Source organism: Cuculus canorus, chromosome 1 (genome assembly GCF_017976375.1).
Source record: "Cuculus canorus isolate bCucCan1 chromosome 1, bCucCan1.pri, whole genome shotgun sequence".
Classification (NCBI taxonomy): domain Eukaryota; kingdom Metazoa; phylum Chordata; class Aves; order Cuculiformes; family Cuculidae; genus Cuculus; species Cuculus canorus.
This window is the reverse complement of record NC_071401.1, coordinates 91,845,968-91,861,979: the sequence shown is the minus strand read 5'-3', so window position 1 is coordinate 91,861,979 and position 16,012 is coordinate 91,845,968. Positions and strand designations below refer to the sequence as shown.

Below are 16,012 nucleotides of genomic sequence, written 5' to 3'. Positions count from 1 at the left end.
TTCCTTCTTTAATGCCCTAATGAGAATTACTTGTACAGAGAAAAACATTTAATGTTGAATGCCACCTCAGGCTTCTTAATCACGATACACAGCTGCATAAAGAATCCCGTTTGTAAGGATACCTCTGTACATTTCCCACTCACCATGCAAAAGCTCAGGGTACAATGTATTGTTAGGGTGGGGGAACCAAGTCTTGCTTTTGGGGCAAATGTTAGTGTTACGATCCTCCAGCTGAGGAGATAGAGGAATAAACTGTGTTGACAAAAGATCTGAAGGAACAAATTAAAAGGAAAACACCATGCATGGTCAAAAGCCTACATGTTTCTCATAGCTTCTCCACCTCCTTGAGCTTGATTGATTCCTCTGACTGCAGGAGCGGAGGCGACCGAGGAATATTATTAATACCTCCGACTCCAAACCATGAGCAGTTATGGTCTCGTGAATTTCAGCAGGAGTCTGACAGAAACAGAAGGCTCTTTTGCTGTTTATGGCACATGAACAACTGTTTGAGAGGAGAAGCAGATGAGCCTACCGTAAAAGCCATCCCCAGATTTTTGGGAATTTCTGGTGGTTTAATCCCTTCTATACCACAGCTGTCCAAGCAAGGGTGAGTCCAAACACGCGCCCCTTTATCTCAGACAGACTCTTGCAAATCTGATAGAGAAGGAAAATTAACACTAAGCTAACTAAATCAACTTTAATGAAGTTACATCTCTTGATTTACACCCATGCACCCAGAAGAACAATCGAGAGCTGTATGCTGAATCTATTTCACCATGTCATGGTTTTGTAATACTAAAGAAGATAAACAAATACAGACTAAACCAGGGATAAATGCCTGTAAACAACTTCATGGTTAAATGGTCAAATTATGGACTGTTTTACAGTGGTGAAAGTCAGGAGAAATGGCATCACCATTGGTGGCACCTCTCCAGCAGAGATCTGATGGTCTGACAAACATTTTATACTCACACTGAGGTAAACAGGAGCAAAAAATGGCCAGCACCACTGGCCAAACAGCAAATGAGCTCAGATATCCCTGCTCCATACCCACTCACAGAGGATAATATTTCCAGCAATTCATTTATGCACTCCTGTGCAAAATCTCATAAGGCCCATTGAAATCTGGCAATGGGCAGTCAACCAGCACCAACAAAATGAGATGACTGTTATTTTGCGTTTAACAATCAGGACAACTACTAATCCACACGTCACAGGGATGAATAGCAGCCTTTCTCCTGCGTGAACAGTCTCATAGGGTTTTTCTCAGCCCTTTAAAATGTCTATATGTGAGCTGACATGCCTATGTGGGTGTGTAATCGTGCCTCTGCGTAGAGTGTGACACACAGCGAGACACATCTTCATTGAAGACAGGGTCACTTATGAAGGGGTTGGGGTTTTTTTTTTGTTAATCTTTCCCTGACCACAGCAAACATTTAAAGGCTGTGAGAATATCCTTTGTTACTTGCGTGCCTGCTAAGGACACTCTTCTGAAATAATAACCACAAGGAAGGATTGCCCCTGCTGACAGCCTTGCCTTGCTCGTGCTTTTTCCTACTGCCCTGCCTGGGTAGCTGCTGCTGCAGCACTTTTTGGCAACTGGCTTTTTGCTACTTCATCCTCTAAGAAAGCCAAGACAACCTTTCACTGCAAAGACCTGCATGTGCCTGTGGGCGTGCATGTGCGTATGTGCAACTGAAGAGGACTTCTTTCTGATGGGAACTTGGAATAGGATGGGTGCAAAAGCTGCACAGTCACGTGCTCAGGACTTGTAGGAAGAAGACTGGTGGGAATCAATAAACAGAACAGGAGGATGAATGCATGTGTCCACTCTCCCCGTAAACCCCCAGCCTGCCTAAGGAAGAGTTAAAAGCAGAGCTCTGGAAAATTTGGCCAGATGACTTCCTGATGGAGTTTATACAAGTATAGTGTGTGCAAGGACGTATGTGCCTACGTGCCACTTCTCCCGAAGCAGCATGAGCTGAGCAGAGGGAGGAAAAAAATTATAAAAACATCACAGATGGGTCCAGGCTGCAAACAAGCATCTGATGAATGTGCAGGGTCATCACTTCTCTCTCATTATAAACCTGCCAGAAAAATCTGTATGATGTCTCCCCTGCTGTGCAGCCCCCTTGACGCAGAGCAAGAGCACAGAGGGCAGAGGCAGGGGTGAGGTGGGACATGGGGGAGGCATAAGCACAGGAACTCTATCCACATTACTGTGATGATGGGTTTGGTCTTCTTGTAGCTGGCTACCCTGCACTGCTTTCAGCCTGGGCTATACCTAGTAGTCTCTGTAGCAGCAGGAATTAGCTGTTGCAGACAAGTGGACATCAGTCTGTGCAGTGATTGACAACAGACTTATCTTCTGGTTCTTTATACACCAACTTTGGTTTAGAGTTAATACTTCAGTATTGCAGCTATATGGAAGTGGAGGCATCTCCTAAAACATCTCAGCATGTGCATGAATAGGGGTCATGATGAACAGCAAAAAGCTGGTATAGGAACAAGGCAATACTTAGGTCATCAGCGTCAAATGCTTTGAGACTGTGAGCCTTTACTGCCACATGCTGAGTAGGAGCACTCACTGGCCTCCCAAATGAGAGGATTCGGGGCAAGGTGTTAGGGACAAATCAAGGACTACATGCGGTGGCCTGACTGATAGACTGGCCTGCTCTAGGCAGGTCAGTAAGAAGGCAAATCCCTTTATTATTCATATTTAGCAGTAGATCAACCTTACTCTTAATTATGTCATTCCTCTAGAGCTCATTTCCCCCTTCCTCCTTCAGAGTGGGGTAAGAGGGCACCATCTATGAGAGGATTAAGCATCACTCCCTTTAGGGGTGCTTAATCAGTGAACTCGTGCTCCCTATTACACACTTTCAACCTGCTGTCACTTGACAATCTCGTGGAAGGGTTTCCAAGTTCTGCTATCTCAGAAATTTCTGCTTGTTCAATGCAGCTGGACTCAGAGGGGGTGCTCTGTGCGCAATAAGTCTCTCAGTGAGACCATGGCTAATTTCATCAGGAGGTCAAAAGGTAGGCCTTCTAAAGTGCTACCGTTGCAAATCCTCCCTGCATTCCTAGAGTCAAGCCAGGTTGCTCACAGAGCCATCATTAGCACCGATAGCTAAAAAAGCTGCAGATAGAATTTATACAATATGAAGCAAAAATTAAAAAAATAGAATTCTTTTCCCAATAGCTGTGCTGTCTTTGGTAAATAAGACACGTAAATAGGAAAAATCGACCATCTAAGTAAAGTGAACATTTTAGTCATTGATTTTTTTCAATAACAATGCTTACACTGAATCCTGTTATTTGACTGCCTGGTTTCCAAAAGCTTTATTTTGTTCAGCTGGCCGCTACCCCATTTTTTGTATTGAGCCCACAAACCTATCTTTGACTGCAGCAACTACAAATCCTAAATTCTTGGATGCAATTCTCTGTAAGGCAGTTCTGAATTTTTACACCCTCTGTCCCTTTTCTGGATATTCCCATTTTTACATTTATACAAAAAATCTCTGTAATTTCCATCTTGGTTTTGTAATGCCCGAGGGAAAAGAAACCTCTTGTTTTAGAGGCCAAAGTGCAGGTACGGGAATTAGGAAGAAGATATGCTACATTTTGCACAAGTACCAAGGAATCTGCTGAAGATGAGAAGCCAGGGAGATGATTTTTACATCAGAAGATTCAGGTCTGACTTTCCACCTCTTTGCATTTCACTGTCTGTACAGACAAGCATAGGCTCATACGAGGATGATTGGAATTAGGATGACACGAAAGAGTGGAAAAGAAGTGATTTCATCTTATTGCAAGCATTTCACACTGGGTTGTCTCCCATTTGACCTGATATGTTAAAGAACAGAGATGTTTACCTGTGTGTGGTAAACTTATTTTACACGAGGTACACAGCCTGCCTTGCACTCAAACCAGAGGCGTCCCAGCTTCTGGATCACTGCCTGAAAACAGTCAGAGAGCACAGAGCATGGTTCAGGCTCCCTACCTGAACAACAGACGTCTAATGCGAGCCACCACAGTGGTTTCCCTGTTTGGGTGGGAAGGACCGGCAGCATCAAACAGTAGGTAGATTCATACCAGACTTATTCCAAAGCCTAAGCATCAATTGCATCTTTCCTAAGAAACAAGCTCTCTTTTCAAAAAGAAGAGTAATTTAAGGTCAAACACTTTCATAGTAAACAACATAGAACGAAGAATAGCAAAATTTGGTTGGCATCCTGTGTGGTTTTCCAGCAGTCCCTTGGTTTGGGGGAGGAACACAACATCCTATCTGCACAATGCAAAGGCCAGCAAGCCCTGTCGCAACGCCACGTGGCAGCAGAATGACATCAGGTCACATTATACGGGAGTGTGCCACACAGAAAAGGTCCTGTTCTGGAAAATGCCTGCTCAGGCTCAGCTGCCTGCAGGGCAGATGCCACCCAAGCCCTCCACAGCAGCTGATCCCTGGCAGGGGAGTTCTGAGCAGGCACAAGAGGTAGGGAAAAATAAAGGAGTCCAAAAGGAGGGGTTGTTTCTTAGAAAGAGAAGAGGAACGTGTCACTCTGGCTCTGGCCAGCTGGTACAGGGTATTTCACAAACACCAGACCTACATGAACTGAAGTGGCTGCCAAGAGCTGCCTAGAAATAAGCTTGACCCTCTCTGGACAACTGACAGTCACTCGTGCAGGACAAATCCTCCCTTCCTTTCCTCCTTCTGGGGTATTTCCAGAGCTGCTGCAAGCCAAGCATAGGCCAACAGGGGCTGGCAGACACCAGCAATATCTGACAATGCCCCCATAGATATAACCTGTCACGTCTGTGTCCTCTCCATCTGGTACGAATTGCCATGTGTCACCATGTTATAATGCAGTGAGCTGTGCCCTTGCAGGTGTCAGGTCCCCGTAAGAAGGCTCTGTGTCCCTTGCCCATCCATTAATCACTTTGCAACAGCCAACAGTGTTTCTGCGCAGCCCCGTGAACACTTGGGGAATGGGTGGGCAATGTGGTCCCCAAAGTGTGCCTTCAGGGCACAGGCCATCATTGCCAACCCAGAATGTTCTCACACAGTCTTAAAGTGAGAATCAACACTTTTAGGCAGGAACTGAGTTTGATTTTGTATGAGAGACCCAGGCAACCTCTGGCACACGCTGGGAGCTGAGCTGGTGTTCCCTAGTGGTACCACACTGTGCCTTGCTCTCACATCTGTCCAACTATCAGCACTCAGGGGAGTGTATTTCCAGCCTCGGAGGGATTCTGCGAGGGATTTGTTAGGTTTGTGTCACAAGAATCTTAAGAAGGAGTTGCATTCAAGGTAGGCTTTGGTTTATCCCTATTTATTAAAATGCCAACCAGTAAGGATGCCTGTGGACCAGACGGTCCCGCTGCTGCAGCAGGTTGAAAAAGGAAGCATATCCTAATTTCCCCAAGTTTTGGGGACATAACTAGGCTCATGTGGCTGGTAATGAGATCTGGTACATCCAAGGAGTGGTTGAGTGCCCATGCTGTAACAATGAAAGCTTGACTTAAGGCAGGAAAAGAAATGCAGATATTAAACCACTTGCACTCATTCTTAAAAATGTCCCATGGTTTTCTTCCTCACAAAAGGTGGAACACAACCATTTGTTAGTCAGCGGCCTACACAGGGAAGACACTTGAGCTTCTCACAAGGGCACATTTCTCACCCATTTGCCACCTGTGCAAAGGGTAATGCCCTGGCAGAATGTAAGGCTCAGTGACCAAGCCATTAAGGAAACACATTTCGAGGTGCTAGGACCCTAAAATGAGATATCAACTCTACGTGGACCATGAAATCTAACCTCTGCTTTCACACACAAGCATCTTCCACATTCCCTTTTGTCTTTTCTCCTGCAGCCGCTGTGGCCAGCATACCACCTGCACTCCAGCATCCCAAATACATCTGCCTTCCTCACACTGGACATTAGACTAGGATGCATGGCTCAGAGCTTAGGCCGCTTGAGCTGGACTGCAGATGAAGTTCTGCCTCTAATGAAGCCAATGGCAGTTTTTACCTTTGGTTTCAATGGGGAGTTAATTCTGCCCTATATGGTTGCTGCAGGACATTAGGCAGTGACCATGCCAGACTCAGGAAGAGTCCATGTCCATTCTCATCCCCATCGTGCTCTGACAAGCAACTTTTTATGCCTCAGTTTCCCCCTCTGTACATAAAAGGAAGCTGAAGTTGAAAATGTGTCTTCCCCTTCCTTATGAAGTTCTTTGATACAGAGATCTAAAACACAACATAAGAGCTGACATTGACCTTTACTTTCTCTTACCGTGTCCAGACCTATTTAGTGCCTATTTATGGCAACCTGGTCATTAGCACTATAAGAACAAATTCAGCACAAAGAAAGCTTTAAACCACCAAAGTGGGGTGTGCCGGGCTGTCAGAACAGCTATTGTACAATACTTTCCTCCTTGCCCTATTAAAGACAAAAGCTGCATTTGATGATTGAAGACACAGAAACCAGAATAGCAATGGGCGCTCCTCCTGCAAAAAAGGAATTCCGTATTCCCTAAACCCCACATTTCCCCTTTCCTCTACACTCATTCCTCTTGGGCCTCTCCGCAAGGGGATCAGAGCAAGACTTCCCCCAGATTCCAGCTTACCTCTTGCAGCCCCTCAAGTCAGCCCTGGGCTAAACCATTCCAGCGGTGTCAGAAGAGCTTATGAGGTGCACATTTTTTTGTTGTTCTATTTTCAGATAAACAAAAGAGCAGGCAGGTGATGTGAGATGTGGACAGTCTCTTTGTCAGGCAGGGTGCTGCTGCCACTTGCTGGCATCCTGTCGTGTAGAAGGGAAAGAGTTTTCCTTCTGTATTTCTTCCCATGGAAGCCTTCAAGGGTGAGAACACATTGAAAGGAGGTGATGCACCTCCTGCTGAGCGTGGAGGAATTTTCCATTTATGGTTTCAGGTTTCCTCATAGCCCTTGCACATGTCCTTTTATTTTCTTTCCATCTCTCTTCCTGGAGCAGGGCTGCTCAGTTCTAGCTCTAGAGCCATGGAAAGACCAGATGCCTTTGCCTCGCTGAAACTCTCATACAATGAGAAGACTTGAGTTAATGGGATCTTTCACTACTTTTCCTCTGAACTAAAATCAGGCTGGAAGGGGATATTTATGTTCAGATGTGAGCAACAGTGAGATTGCCTTGGAGAGAAAAAGTACTGTAAGAATCTTATTGTGAAACATAATGTCCTGGTGGGTTTAGTTTTAATGAAAACAAATTTGCTAGCAGCTTGATATCATTCGAAAACACATGTGGAGGCATGGCATCCAATGTATGTGCACTATATATATATATGTCTGTGTGTGTGTATATGTTGACACATAATCATTTCTTGTCTTTAATTCAACTCCATTTCAAAATGCCCATCTGGCCTACATTGCTGTCAACATAGCGAACTACCTCCAGCTTTGATCAGTCCTAGCAATATACTCGCAACTCTGTGTAAATACACTGTGGAAAACATGGGGTTTGGATATGATGGAAATGGAAAACGATACCCCCCCCCTCAAAGAGGCACTAGGTTGGACAAGTGGATGCAGCAAGGAGGGAAATATAAAAATGCAAACTAAGACTAGATCTCACAAAAGAAGCACTTCACTTCAGGAGTCAGACTCTGTGGATGCTTGAAGGATGCTTCAGAGAGGCCTCTTCTGGCACACACATTTCCTGGGGGAAAAGGTTTATTTTACAGTTGACGCTATTAAACTATAAGGAGTGAATTCATTCCTCCCACAAAGCACACCACAAAATGACTGGGGAACAACTTTCTGCCCAGGAGGTGAAACTATGCTGTGCATCATGTAAACGCAAGGAACATCCATCCTGAGTAAGCCCTGTTTGTTTGTTGACGGTCAGCTTAGCTGGAGACTAGAAAAAGCTTGTTTAGTGCAGCCCTGTTGTGCTTTCTAGATTAAGTTCTTGACACACATATAAAAATTATTACATAAAGTCAAAAGTTTACTCCAGCAGAAGTCAAAGGAAGATAAAGCGTTTTAACCACTAACTCAAAGAGTCCTTTTTACAGAACAAAAATTATTAGCAAGTTGTCATCTGGTCCATGCTCACAGCCTTCTTTGGTTGGCAGGCCTAGAGATCTGACAGATCTATCACCCCAGGAAAAGCCCCAGAAATGCCCTCTCAAGCATACCTTTTTATGACTCTAAATATCTATTTTCTGCATTCATTTGCAAATATTCTGCAACACATTGGAGTTGGCCTTTTACCATTGGTAAAATATTTATTCATGTTCGTGGGTATTCACAGAATCACAACGACTTTGCAAACACCTCGTCAGAAACCTTCAGGGTCACATCAGCCTATAAGGAGGTATTAACATCAGCCTTATTCACAAAAATCTTATCAAAACCTCTTTAGTTTCCAAGCAGATTCTGATCAAATTAATACATGACAAGAGTTTTTGTCTTTCACCTGATTTGCGAATGCAACGTCATTTTCTGGGTCAGAGCAAATAATTCCTGTTTCTGTTACACTGATCAGCCAAGTTCCCAATTAACCTAGAGTCCAGTTCTTTCCAAAGTCTTTTTAGGAGTTGAATTCTTGCCTGATTATACCACTATAACTACACAAAACATTTGTGTGGTCAACTGGTAGCCAAAAGGAAAAGGAATGGACTTAAACCAGGATGGTCATCCTTACCGAGCAGCTCCCCAAAAAAACTCTAGGAAAAAAAAGGACTAAATAACAAAAAAAAGACTTTGAAGTTTGAAACACGTCAAGATTATGAACCAAAGAAGGCAGTGTGAGAGAGACAGCCAGATGCAGCTAAAGGCAGGAGCAGTCTGCTGAGCCCTTCCCCAGAGAAAGAAAGTCCCACAGCCCAGGGCTGAGGAGAGCAAGGCAAAATACAGCAGAAAGCAGATGAGCAAGAGGAGGGACTGGGGGCAGCTGATGAACAGGGCACAGAGCTATGTCCACAACTTTAGTGGGAGCAAAGTCAAAACGACATTAAATCTGCAGAAGCACCATCAAAATAGCATCCCTCTGACTGAAATGCCACGAGTCCAAGGGTCAGCTACAGGCCAGCTACTGCAGCCGAGGCAGGCGGTTCCCAGAGGGGACATGTTCCAAAGCATCCAGCAGACCTAACTTTGGCTATGCCTTCTGTTATCATGCCCAGCTCTATGTCAAACCATCCGGTGGGTCCACAGCGCCTTTCCGTGGGACAAGAGGGTTACTGGAAAATCACAGATTATGCAGAGTGAGCCAGAACTCTAACTCTGCGTCATTTGTAGCTGAGGAGCTGAGTGCATCTCTCCCAGCATAGTAAGGACTCATCTCCTGAGGAGAAGGAGCAGATGAGAAGAGGAAAGCTTTCAAATCGGCCTGAGGAGGTCATCCATGTTGCCTATAGAGATGGCCAAGGGAGCCGAAAGGGTAAATGGGAATAAATAATGTTCAGTTAAAGTGTTTGCATTGCATGTGGAAAAGAAGAAAATGGAAAGAGAGAAAAACTATAACCTGCTAAGACTGCAAATACTCATTTCCATTCTCTTCCCTATAACACACATACACCTTTCTGCCTGTTTTCCAATACAAACAAAGAGCTCTCTCTGATCCCCTCCTCCCAACTGTAATAACTTTTGAACTTATGGGACAATTTTGATTAAATTTACTGAAAGGCAATGGTATCAAAGACATTTCCATTCCCATAAGTGTTGCCCTGGTCAGGCAGAAAAGAGAATTTATTCTGTTTGAGAGACAAATATAAACTCACCATTTACCAATCACAGAATCACAGAATCACAGAATCACAAGGTTGGAAAGGACCCATTGGATCATCGAGTCCAACCGCTCCCAACACTCCCTAAACCATGTCCCTAAGTACTTCATCCACCCGTTCCTTAAACACCTCTAGGGAAGGCGACTCGACCACCTCCCTGGGCAGCCTGTTCCAGTACCCAATGACTCTTACTGTGAAGAATTTTTTTCTGATATCCAACCTGAACCTCCCCTGACGGAGCTTCAGGCCATTCCCTCTAGTCCTGTCCCCTGTCACTTGGGAGAAGAGGCCAGCTCCCTCCTCTCCACAACCTCCTTTCAGGTAGTTGTAGAGAGTAATAAGGTCTCCCCTCAGCCTCCTCTTCTCAAGGCTAAACAACCCCAGCTCTCTCAGCCGCTCCTCATAAGACTTGTTCTCCAGCCCCCTCACCAGCTTTGTTGCTCTTCTCTGGACACACTCCAGAGCCTCAACATCCTTCTTGTGGTGAAGGGTCCAGAACTGAACACAGTATTCGAGGTGCGGTCTCACCAGTGCCGAGTGAGACCGCACCAAGCTACAGAGAATCCATGTCTGTGCTGAGAGAGAATCCTGCCTGTGCTGAGGTGAGGAAGAAAGAGGACAAGAGAGGTATCCAATCACTAGGAACATCCTTGGCCAAGCTCATAGGTACTTAAACACTAAGTCTAATCAAGCACTAGACTCACCACCTTGCTGGTAATGTGTTTAGGAGATGTGCTGCTTGCAATAGCACAAAACAAGCTGTCCTTTTGCTTGTTTGTTCATCACAGCTTTCCACTGATGCCCTCAGGTAGTGTCAGTTTTTGTGCTAAGGTTGAGGGAGCACTCCGCTAACCCCTAACCACCGACCTGCAGACACCTGCCTGTCCTTTCTGCCCAAAGGCAGAGCCCTTTCCTGCCTCTGAAGCACCAGTATGAAGCTTCCACCTACACATGAGTGGGAGGCCATTTGACATGGGCACTTTCCTCCTGCTTTTTGGCTGTATGTAGGCAGCGCTAAAAATCAACCTGCATAAACCACCGGAATAGGAATGGAAAGCGTAACAGGATGATCATATGCCTGGTAGCAGGCCAAATGCTGACAGCAAAGAAGCCTACATGAGCTTGTTAACCTACTAAAATAACATAACTCTTTCCCCATCAGCACATTCATAGATGACTTCTGCCACAACAGGTCAGCAAAGATTTATTTACCGAGTCTGTGTCACAAAGGGTAGGCAATGCTAGCTGGACCCCACTGGGAGGCTGGAGAAAAACACCATAAACAGCAGCAAACTGTTGTGCTGGTGGTGAGCGCAAGTACACGCTTCGGTGCTTTTCCACTTGCTGAAACCTCCAATGGTGGCTGCAAATCTTTCGCTGCCGCTTGCAGTGGGCATTTATTAATTATGGCATCAGCACGCCTTATACCAATCCATGGGTCCTAAGGGTAGCCTAGCAAAGGAGCATGAATAGTTTTGCAATAACGGCAGGTTCACGGAATGAATGCCTCAGCACTGATGTCTCCACTGCTGTGACAGCAGCGCTAGGAAACTAAAGATCACAATACAGAGAACAAGGCTGTTAATTCTGCCTAAATAACAGACTGCATTTCCTCTACCCGGCTGCTCTGGGGAGATAATTACACAGATTCTCAAATCAAAGAAATATAAAACAGTCTGCAAATGACTGCAATGTTGATGTGCTGGCAGTTCAAACCATGACATATGGTCCTTCAGTATGCCATCCCAGAGAACAGGCTCACGAGCAACACTCCTTACGCAAAATAATGTCGTAAATAACAAAAAGAGGCTGATTTTAGAAATGTACTTGAGGTGGCCTCTCTGCTCAACCCCACAAGAAGACAGTCAGTGTTTCACAGAGCTGCTGCCAGCCTGGTGATAGGTTCCCAAATGTACCTCCCTTGAGGGGGAAGGAAAGTGAATCATATCCAGACAGGATCCCTGCTCAGTCAATACCCACACAGAAACTTTGCTGAAACAGCGCTAAGGTTGCGAAGTCAAGTTTTCAGCACCAACGCTCACTGAGCACTGTGGGCACGCATGCCGCCAGCACTGTTTCAGGACCACCTCGCAGCAGTGTGTCAGCCCTCACCCCGCTCATCAGCAGGATTCGGACCTCAAAATTCACCACCCGGACCCCCACCAATGGACCTTGCGGAGTAAGGGATGCACGCACAGGCCATCTGTAGGACAGGAGAGAGGTGTGAGACTCAAGGGCTCCAAGGGCTTTCACACACCTACACCCACAGCAGCCATATGGAGGTTCGGCAATCCGCTTTCCCAGCCGAGGAGGTGAGCATTGCTCCTTATGGCACAGTGCTTGTGCCATTCCCCAAGACTGAGACCCTTTCTCTCTCCTTCTCCTTCACACTGCCCTTGCCTGAGCTCTTTCTCTTCCTCCACCCTGGCAGCACCTCACTTTGTACTTTTGCAACCTGACCCACTGCCACCCCATTCCACTTCAATCTTCCATCAGCCCCTCAGTTTGTTCTCTATTCCCCACGGGCACTCCAGTACCAGCCCAGCTGGCACACCTGGTCTCGAGCAGAAAACCCTCAGAACAGACCAGCAGCCATCCCTGGCAACTGCAGAGGTGAATTTCTCTGTGCAAAGGTTAAAGGCAGAGCTGATTTATTTTCTTCACTCCCTTTGGGCTACAAAGTTCCGCTGCTTGGCAACACAGAGCAGCATCTCTGCATTGAGTGGCTCAGGGCACTGAGATCAAAAATTTGGACCAGAAGACAGGTAACACAGAATCCCCTGCCCACATCCTCAACCCATCCTTCTCCTCTGCCCCACTAGGATCAAAGCACAGTAGAGAAAAGGTGAGGTTGAGTGTGACCCGAGGCATGGCTCCTTCCTTAAAGTCATCAGTTTGATGCTTGTAGCCCTAGGCTACCTAGAGAGGTAGCAGAAGCCCCATCCTGGGACATATTCAGGGTCAGGTTGGATGTAGTTAAAGATGTCCTTGCTCACTGCAGGGGGGTTGGACGAGATGACTTTCAAAGGTGTCTTCCAGTCCAAACCATTCTATGTTTCTATGATTATTCTTAGAGGGGCCCAACACCTGCCCTGGACATAAGCCATTTGCTGTGAAGTTCATTATTCCAGGAAAGTCTAAGTGGGCACAGTGCCATTTCATCTGCCTGCAGCACTGTACACCAAAATCCCAAATCCTGGCATTCTGAGAGCCCCAGCTGCCTTCCTCTCACCCTGCCTGTGTTTGGCCTTCAAGCAGGCAAGTCGAAGTGTCTAACCAGTCTCCAGTGTAAGCCTAGAGGAAAGTTCAGAAAGGCCACGGAAGCACTGTGCCTCTTGGGAAGGAGGCAGCAGATAAACAGGATTAGGGAATTTTGCATAGCTCAACCTGCCAATTTCTGCAAAAAGGAAATGTAGGCAGTGCCTGCAGCCCTGATTCAGAGGAGAAGCCTTTGAAATGCCTGCCAGGCAAAACACGTTAAGATACAAGCTGCTTTTCCTCCGTAACGGGGTGCAGTGCAGGGAACAGCCCTCCTCTCTGGAACCCACCCTGCGCCAGGCACAGTTTGTGGCAGGTAGCCAGATGGCAAGATCCCTGGGAGCAGGCAAAGGAGACCTGATCCTGCGTCACAGGCTCCAGCTCCTGCCGGGATTCAAACAGAGAGGTCAACTGCATCATGTTCTCTTACGGACAAGAACGAATAATTTCACTAAGAGTTGGTTTCCTAGGAAGACTTTATTTTTTTTCACCTCTTTTCTTTGTTGAAAAGCTCAGACCTGAAAACAAATATGTTTGAAATGGTGTAGGAAGAGGTGGGATTTGGAATTTTCCTTGGAGAACGTGTTGGGGCTTTTCAGGTGTAAATGGTTAGTTTTCAGCTTTCCACCAGAACGGCAGCTAATCCATGGGGAAATACCAGCGTGTGCCCACTAGCTCTGACACTTTGTCTTACAGCAGTGGGCATATTCTGCAGCAGTTGGGGCTTGCTTCGCTGTGCAGGAATGTGAGATTAGAGAGGTCACCCTAGCATCGCAAAACTCTGCCCTCAGGAGTCATCACACTCCCAGGAGGAGCAAACATGCCCATAACTTGCCTCTATTCTTCGACAAGGGGAGCTGCCAGTGTTTCGCCCCAAAAACAGAACCCCCAACATCCTCTCCCTGATCCTGGTCACGGCACTAGAGGTTGTATGCTGATTTTTGAGTGAGCCCTCTGCGAGGAAGCACACAGTGAAGCCCCTGAGGGCTCTGCTCATTAAATCCAACTGGGAGAAAGGGCAGGAGCACTGTAACAAATAAGTTGCTGCTATGTGATCAGTGTTGGAGTGGTCCAGCCTAGCTCATACAGTGTCACTGGATTGCCATTTTGGTAATCCTTGGTTTTCACTACTGGCTCTGCCTTTTTTTTGGGCCTCAGGTTTGGCTGGGGATGGTGCCTTGAAAGCAGAGAGCCAGGTTTGAGCAGTTTAAGGGATCTGGGGAGAGGGGGAGAGAAGAAAATCAGAACGAAACTCACCACAGCCGAAGTACACCTGGTGGCACACCTGTAGGGGTGCTCTGAGAGGGACAAGGACCCCCACTGATGCAGCAGTAGGATCTGTGAGCCCAGGTAGAGGACAAGCAGTCTCTTCCCACTGCCTCTGCTGTGGAGGCAGAAATCTTCAGCAAAGAGCTGGGACAGAAACTAGCACAAAATGATGGAGCTGGTCTGGAGCTTGGCAAAGTTCAACCCAGGGTTTTCAAGGCAAGACTAACCCATTTCTCAGGCAAATGAGGTCTGCAGCAGTACGCATGTTCCCTGGTGTGGAAACAAGGTGACCAGTGCAAGTGGAGTGGTATGAAGTAGTGGTGACTTCCTGAGTGCCTAGGATACAAGATTTGGCGACATCTCCACAAGTAAGGGAGCAGGACTGAAGCCTTGCACCTACAGGGCCAAATCAAACCCCAGCATATGTAAACACACAGAAAAGTTGCATTCCTGGAGTATCGATTTCTAATCAAAATGAAGAAAATTCTAAGCTTTTAGTTCATATATACTTTTTAAATTATTTATTTGCAGGTCGTGATCCAAAAACCCTTTTCTTAAAGGTCAGTCTGGACAGCCTTTTGTTAAAACATACTTTTCTCCTGCACAAGCGGCACATACCACTGGCAAGTAACATGAGCAAAGAATTAAGTAAAGAATCACGTCTGGTTTCCCTGCATCTGATCTGAATTTTCTCTCTTTCGCATTGAATGGTATTTGTTCCCTCCCTCAGGGTAATCTTGTCCTTGGATCAGATTTTAGTGTTGCTCTTAAATCCTGTTTGGATGGACTTCCAGCAAACCCCAGACAGTTCAAAGCTTGGTTGCACAGCACGCAACAAAGGACCACTTGGTACGCGGTGCATGGAGCAGGCATGGGCACAAACTGCTTCTTCAGACAATGTCTCACGTGTGAACGGCAGGTTTCCAAAGCTGCCCACCCCTTCCCTGCTTTCCGAGGCCTGTGGTCCTGCAGATAACCTAGGTTGTTGACCCATTCCACAGATTCGCATGTGCTGTCACATCACCTTCCTTCATGGCCCAGCCATGGCAGCATCTTCAGGCAGGCCCTGTTGGCTCTCAGGAGCTTAAACTGGCAGAGGTTGGCAGCATCCAGAGACAATGCCCAGGCCTAGGAGGAAAATGGAAGACCTGAGGTGGAGGAAGGGGTTTGGCCTTCACAGTGCAGTTCAATGGCACACCTGTGGAGATCCAGGCAGTATCTATGCTTGCTAGCAGGCCAACGGATGACCATGCTGGTCAGAAAGTTGAGCTGTCCTGTGCCACCCTAAGTGTTGATGCAGTTGGATGCTAAATGTTAATAAGAATTGGACCTGAAGATTTACCCTGGATCACACTCTGAGAAGAAACCCCAACTCACTCTCAGGTACACCATATGTCAAGTTACATCTATGCAGAGATTGCTTAGGGCATTAGAGCCAGGCAAGAGAAGTTGTAAATAGAGAAAAATTGTCAAAGGTTAAAAAAATATCATATATCTCACACCAGTCCGAAGTAATAGCTCAGCTGCCATAAAAGGTGAAATTAAACAGGTAAACCTGTTTATGCCTGGTAAAGGAGCTAGCTTCTTATCTAGACTACTTCATCATTTGCTTTTCCAAGAACCCATCTCTCTGCTAGCAATGATCTCAAATAAATCTTTGCTAAAATGTAAACATGTTTATGATTATACTTACTGACCCGTTCCTTTATTAAATGAG

The 16,012-nt window shown here is 46.2% G+C and overlaps 1 long non-coding RNA gene across 3 annotated transcripts in view; it reads right to left on the bottom strand.

The window, feature by feature from the left end:
• Positions 1–16,012, bottom strand: part of LOC128850369 (uncharacterized) — a 58,119-nt gene that overhangs the window by 26,929 nt on the left and 15,178 nt on the right. For 2 of the 3 annotated variants that reach the window (XR_008447720.1, XR_008447719.1), the window contains exon 3: positions 13,539–15,423. The exons of the other annotated variant lie outside the window; for it this stretch is intronic. This is a non-coding gene — a long non-coding RNA (uncharacterized LOC128850369). Of the gene's footprint in view, positions 1–13,538; positions 15,424–16,012 lie in introns of those variants that run through there. 3 annotated transcript variants of the gene reach the window in all.